We start from the raw sequence: 7097 nt of genomic DNA on the forward strand, positions 1-7097 counted from the left end.
AGCTTGAAAGATAGGTTGGAAGCCTACAGGATTGTAGAGAGCTTTAAATAGCAAAACCAAGGAATTTGTTTTTGTTTTTCTCAAGGTAACAAGGAACCACTGAAGTTTCTTGAGCAGAAGAGTGATACGGTCAGACTTGTGCTTTAGGAATATCAATATGGCAGCTGTGTGGAGGATGGATTAAAAAGGGGGAGGGATGAAGGGGGAGACCAAGTGGGAGACCATTGCAAAAGTCCAGGCAAGAGGTAGTAAAGGCTTAAACTAAAGTAATGGCTGGGTAAGTGGGGAGAGAGAACGGAGAAGACTTGGCAATTGGTCAGATATGACTTTAGCACAATGCTTGGCACATGGTAAACAAGAAAAATAAATACTCAGTGACTGACTGATTGATATGAATGTGATGGAGTGAGAAAATTGGGGGTGGTGGGTTCCGAAGTTTCAAACCTAAAAGTCTGGAGGGATGGCTGTGCCATCACCAGGAATAGGGAAGTTGGAGAGAGGTGAGGGCTGAAAGCAGGTCTGGGGTTTGAGGGACACTGCTATTCCCAAGACTCTTGGGTTCAGGATTCTGGGCTGTTCATCCCATCAAGGTCTAAAGGGAGATGGTAGTTAAGGGAGTGGAAGTAGTGTGGAGAGGCCATGACGAGTCATCAGCTCAAGCTCAGTAAGGAGAATGGATATATCCTACATAGAAATCATCAATGAAGCCATGGAAGTGGATTAGATCAGCAAAGGCTCGAGTATAAAGAAGGAAGAGCAGAGCTGCCATTGAGGGGGAGAAATCATGGTCCATAGAAGAGGTCCGGCAGATAGGCACAAAGGCTCTGGGAAAGGCAGTACCCTGCCCCCCACCCCCATGACTGACCCTGCTTCCAACCCTCCCCCCACAGCCATCATCTGGGGAGGCAGCTCCAGTGGAGAAGGGACCAGACGTCTCCACCAACTGCTAACTATCTGCCAGGTGCATAGGTCAGGTAAGGTGGCCTAGCTGAAACAATGGGGTACCCTGAGAGAGAGAGATACAAAAGGCAGCTTGTGCCAGGTACAAACCTGATATACCACTACCAGCTCATTGACCATGATCTCCCCTCAGATCCTCATGGGACAGCCCAGGATCCTGAACCCACAAACCTCGGGTATAAGCAATGCTTCTAGCCCAGTGCCTGCAGCCACTATACCGAGAAGTAAGTCCTAGGGAGATGCCGTCACTGCTTCTCCCGCAGGTGCTACATCCATGTCTTTTGACAACCCAAGAAAGAAAGTTCTTCTTGCCTGAGACCTTGGCATGATCAAATGGTTCAACTTCAGAAACTAGTGTGATTTATTGGTGGAAAAGATTTTAAAGAAGAGGTGTTAACATCTCTTTTGCTCCTGGACCCTAAGTACCATGGGGGTTTTCCATCTGACTTTATGGCTCATAACTTTCCTGTGAATTGTCTCTCCCCCCCTTAGAATGAGAGCTCCTTGAGGGTAGGACTGTGTTACTTTTCTATTTGTATCCCCAACACTTAACACAGGGCTTTGTATGTAGTAAGCGTTTAATAAATGTTTTATTCATTCATTCCTACTTCCAGGAATTTCATGTCTGAGTCACACTTCCTTCACTTTCCACCCTTTGAAATCCTCTCCTTCCAAATCCTAGCTCAGATGCCATCTCCTCCTCCACAAAGTGTCCTGGAAGAGGGGCTAAGCCAGATTGATGGTAACCAACAAGCTTCAGGTATCTGCTATGGATGACTCAGCAGGGCAGCAGCAACTGTGTTTGGGAGGCTTATGTGTGCTCATCTACCTGGTATGTGATCATATACATCATACATCATGGGTATGTGATGGCTAAGGCCAGCATCTCCAGAAGTTAGAGGAGAGTGACTCCTGGTGGTACATGAACCCAGTGGGTCAGAAAATCCTCTCGGAGGGGGGGTGGAGTCACATACCATTGAGAGTCTAGGACCCCTGGGTCTATGGGGTTCCCTTTGACAGCCAGGTGGACCCCTTCTCAGAATGTTTTTAAATACCCAAAGCAAAATAAATAGGTTTACAAAAGAAACCACTGATATTGAAATAGTTATTTTTTTTAAAAAAGTTCATAGACCACAGGTCAAGAACCTCTTGGCTGGTATCAATCAGTGCTGGGTAAGAGAAGCCTGTGCTTAATGAACAAGAGTCAGGGGAGCTAGCTGACTGGAGGGCTCATCCTTTTAGGTCTTTTGGGGGCGTGGTGGGGGTGAGGAACAGAAAGAGGATGTTGTTTTACTTTTCATCTGTGGCTAGTCCCAGATTTCCAATACTCAGGTCTTTACTTTGTCTGTGGAAAAATTGTCTTCCAAACCCAAACTGTGGCAAGTCATCGTGCCTTGTTAAGAGTATTTTCCAATGCTATAGGGAAGACTGGTTAATTTAGGCAGCCAGATGAACTAGTGGACCTGGACCTGGAATCAGAAAGATCTGAGTTCAAATCTGGTCTCATGCACTCAATAACTGTGTGAGCCTGGACAAGTCACTTGACCTCTGTCTGCCTCAGTCTCCTGATCTGTAAAATGGGGGCACTAATAACTTCTACCTTCTGGTGTTGTGAGGATAAAATGAGATTGTATTTGTAAATTGCTTCATAAACCTTATGTTATTGTTATTTAATTCCTGAGTAGAATGGATAATAGCAGTTCTACCTCTGACTCCAAACTTTCCACTTCAGTACACTTCTCCCTCCCCAGGATTGCTGTGAACTATTTCTGGTTTTGGCCTCTGAAGCTTTCTGGGTTTACCACTGTAAATTCATCAAAACTCAAATTAGGGGAAAAGGATATATATATATTTAAAGTTTATTAATCAGCAGTTTAACCCCCCCCCCATATCCAGACAAGGATTACACAAAAATAGAAGCATATTATATATTCTTATAGCATTAGTTAATATACACTGAGGTTATGTTCATGTTTATTTGAATAGACTAAGCATTATCTGGGACAAGAAGAGGGTATTCATCTCACCCACGTATCATGGAGGAAACAAAAAATAGAATGCCTCTCTCATCATTTAGGAAGTATGTGCTTCCCATGGCCCTAGGCACAGTGAAGAAGGGTGCAAAGGTCAGGCTGGCATTTTGTAGGCAATGGGTCAGAACAACCCACGTGCCTATCCCAATGGCAGATTCACATAGAGCACCCCTAGATGTGCCCAGAGAGAGCAGCTGTGGACACACACAAGAAAAGGAAAGGAGCATTTGTGTTTCCTTTTCAGGAGTAATCCATGTTCTAAGGAAAGGAATGGCCAAGGAAGCACAGAGTGAGCCAGAAGTGAAGAAAACAATCCAGTGTGGGTACTTCCCCATGAAATGTCTGTGGTCTTTGGGTGTGGGGGGAGGAACAGAGAGAGGAATCTGTTTTATTTTTGCTGTGCCCCTTATCCCCCAACCCTTTAGTTCATAAACCCAGAAGAAATAGAAGTCTGATCATCTATCGTGGACTCCACAATTCATAGCAGATAACAGGGCTCAGGTTTTCCTCCCCAGGTTTTATATTCCCCCAAGGACAACCTTAGAATAATTTTAGTCCAGCTTCCCCATTTTACAGATGAGCAAATCGCAGCCTAGAGAGGCTAAGAAACTTGCCCAAGGAATACTGTTGTTTTATAAGAAATGACAATGGGGATGGTTTTGGAAAAACCTGGGAAGACTTATATGAAATTTTTTGTGTGTGTGTGAGGCAATTGGGGTTAAGTGACTTGCCCAGGGTCACAAAGCTAGTAAGTGTTAAGTGTCTGAGGCCAGATTTGAACTCAGGTTCTCCTGAATCCAGGGCCAGTGTGCTATCCACTGCACCACCTAGCTGCCCCTGACATATGAATTGAGGCAAGGTGAAGTGAGCAGAACCAGGAGAGCATTGTATACAGTTAATAGCAATGTTGTAACGATGATCAACTATGAAAGACTTAGCTGCACTGATCAATATAATGATCCATGGCAATTCCAAAGAACTTATGGTCCAGAGAGAGAACTTTGAGTACAGATTGAAGCATATTGTTTTTTACTTTCTTTCCCCCCACCCCATATAGCTAATATGGAAATGTTTTACATGACTTCACATGTATAATAGGTATCATATTGCTTGCCTTCTCAATGGGGAGGGAAAGGGAGGGAGGGAGAAATCTGGAACTTAAAATTTAGAAAAATAAATGTTAAAAATTTTTCAAAAAAGAAAATACAATAGAAACTTTAAAAATAGAATAACTCAGTTAATAAAGAGAAAAGTCAAACTGTTAATATTAAAAATGCAAATCCATGACAAATGAAACATAAAATAAAATATTAAAAAAAGAAACTTGGCCAAGTTTATGTAGGTAGTAGGATTTGAATCTGGGCCCTATGATGACAAAGCCCAAATTCTTTTCACTGCATCCATCATGCTGCCTCCCAACAGTTAGCTGTTTTCTTTTTTTGTTTGTTTTTTGTTTTTTGTTTTTTTTGGTGGGGCAATGGGGGTTAAGTGACTTGCCCAGGGTCACACAGCTAGTAAGTGTCAAGCGTCTGAGGCCGGATCCGAACTCAGGTACTACTGAATCCAGGGCCGGTGCTCTATCCACTGCGCCACCTAGCCGCCCCCAGTTAGCTGTTTTCTATAAGATGTAGGCTGCCTCTGCCTCTTGCTGTCAGGTGAATAATCTCAATAGAAGCTAAGATGATTGACAGGTTGAGAAAAGCCAACTAGACCAAATGGTTCCCATGTTAAATAATGAAATCCATCTAGAGGGTAGGCAAAGTAACCTGGTGAGGCTTGAGAAAAGGGAAAAGCAGTTGATACAGAGCACTTGACTGCAAAATGGACCTGGCTGAACAGTAAGGCAAAAGCAGCCCCTTTCTCCCATTGGTCTCTTCATGAAATTGAGTGAAATTTAGGCAAGTGGAATTTTAAAGTCTAATATCTTATTTCTGGAGTAGCTAGGAGGGGAGTAGCCTAATCAGTGGGAATACAACCCTAAGGTTTTGACTTTGGAAGAGTTTGTAATTTTTCTAAACTCAAGGCAATAGAATTATGTGCCACTGATTCCCTAGAAACTGTTTCTGTATGGGGGCTTAGAGGTTTTTTGTTTGTTTGTTTTGTGGGGCAATGAGGGTTAAGTGACTTGCCCAGGGTCACACAGCTAGTAGGTGTCAAGTGTCTGAGGCTGGATTTGAACTCAGGTCCTCCTGAATCCAAGGCCAGTGCTTTATCCACTGCACCACCTAGCTGCCCCCAGGGCTTAGAGTTTTAAAAATATTTCCAGAATAATTTTTCTAAACTCAAGGCAATAGAAGTATGTGCCATTTATTCCCTAGAAACTGTTATATACTTGAAATGGTTATTAGTATTAAATGGGGATTCATGGTTTCATATGGAGCTCTATTTTGTATTCTGTATTTATGGAAATGCTCTTTTTGGGGGAATTCTAAGTTCATGAAGAAAATCCATTTCAATTAAGTAACCAAGAAAGGTAAGTAGAGGTTTTCAGGTCCTCATTAGAAATCCCTCTTTAGGCACCAAGGTCCACCATACTCCAAAGGCTGCCACATTCCTGAATTTCACTGGCAGCTGTGGACTTGAAAAAAACAGTAGGTGAAAGTAAGGAAGGGGCACTGAGAAAGAACCACAGAATCTGAGGTTTTTTTTTTTTTTTTTTTGGTGAGGCAATTGGGGTTAAGTGACTTGCCCAGGGTCACACAGCTAGTAAGTGTTAAGTGTCTGAGGCCGGATTTGAACTCAGGTCCTCCTGAATCCAGGGCTGGTGCTCTATCCACTGCACCACCTAGCTTCCCCAGAATCTGACTTTGAAGGACCCTCAAAAGCCACATAGTCCAACCCATACCTGAAGGAAATCTCTTTTATATAAACCATACTGGATAAGTGGTAATCCAGCTTCTATATGAAGACCTCCAATAAGGGAGAACCTACCACCACTCCAGGCAGTCCATTCCAGTTTTGGACTGCTCAGATTTTTAGAACACCTTTCCCGATAGCAAGTCTAAATTTGTCTTCTACCCACTGCTTCTTGTTCAGTCCTCTGGGACCAAACAGAACAAGTCTCTGCATGACAGCTGATCAAGATTTACAGGTGCTGGAGACAGGTCTGCTTTTACCTCTCCAATTTATAACTCAGAGACTGAATAACTGAACCAAAGCTATGCTCCAACTTACTTTATGCAAAAGGATAAGAAGTTTGCATGGCCTTTTGGATATAGCTGCAAAGAACTCTGGGCTGGATATCACTGGTGGCTCCCTGATGCTAAGATGAGAAACTGGCATTCTCCCATCTTTCCCCTATAAAAGTTCTTCACTTTTTCTTCCATCAGTCTCTCAAGAGGAACAATTTCCTCATGTTAGACAAATGGAAAAATGGAAACATGAGTTTCTTCTGTTTGCTGTTGGTAAGGGCAATGCTGAAGCCCCAAAGGACACATAGACAGATATAACATGGCACTCCATTTCTTTCTGAGAATCACTCATGGCAGACACTGCATCCTGGAATCTGGAATCCTTGGGTCCATGCAGCTGTATCCTCACTCCAGCCAATATGGGGCAGTCAGCCTCTGTGCTCACCCACATTTGTACCTGCGCCCTCATCCTCCTCCCCATTCCCTTCCATCTCTTACTCAGAGAATTTCTAGAAAGGGTTTATTAATCCACTGCCCTGTGGCAAAGGCTCATTGTTTTTGTTTCTCTCAGATCCTAACTCCATCAGAAAAACCTCCTTAGGTCAGTCAACTAGCATTTATCAAGGTCGTACTATGTGCTAAACACTGTGTTAAGTGCTGGGCATTTAAGGAAAGGCAACCCCCCCTAAAACCCCCCACAAAACCCATAATCCCACCCTAATAGACAAAAACTCCAAGAAAAACTTTCCTAATTTTGCCTTTTATCCATAGCACTGAACACAGCACTTGGTATATGTTTCATCATTTTCAGTTGTGTCTGACACCATTTGGGGTTTTCTTGGAAAAGATACTTGAGTGATTTGCCATTTCCTTCTCCAGTTCATTTTTCAGATGAAGAAACTGAGACAAACAGGGTTAAGTGACTTGCTCAGGGTCACACAGCTAGTAAGTGTCTGAAGCCAGATTTGAACTC

This window comes from Dromiciops gliroides, chromosome 2 (assembly GCF_019393635.1).
Source record: "Dromiciops gliroides isolate mDroGli1 chromosome 2, mDroGli1.pri, whole genome shotgun sequence".
Classification (NCBI taxonomy): Eukaryota; Metazoa; Chordata; class Mammalia; order Microbiotheria; family Microbiotheriidae; genus Dromiciops; species Dromiciops gliroides.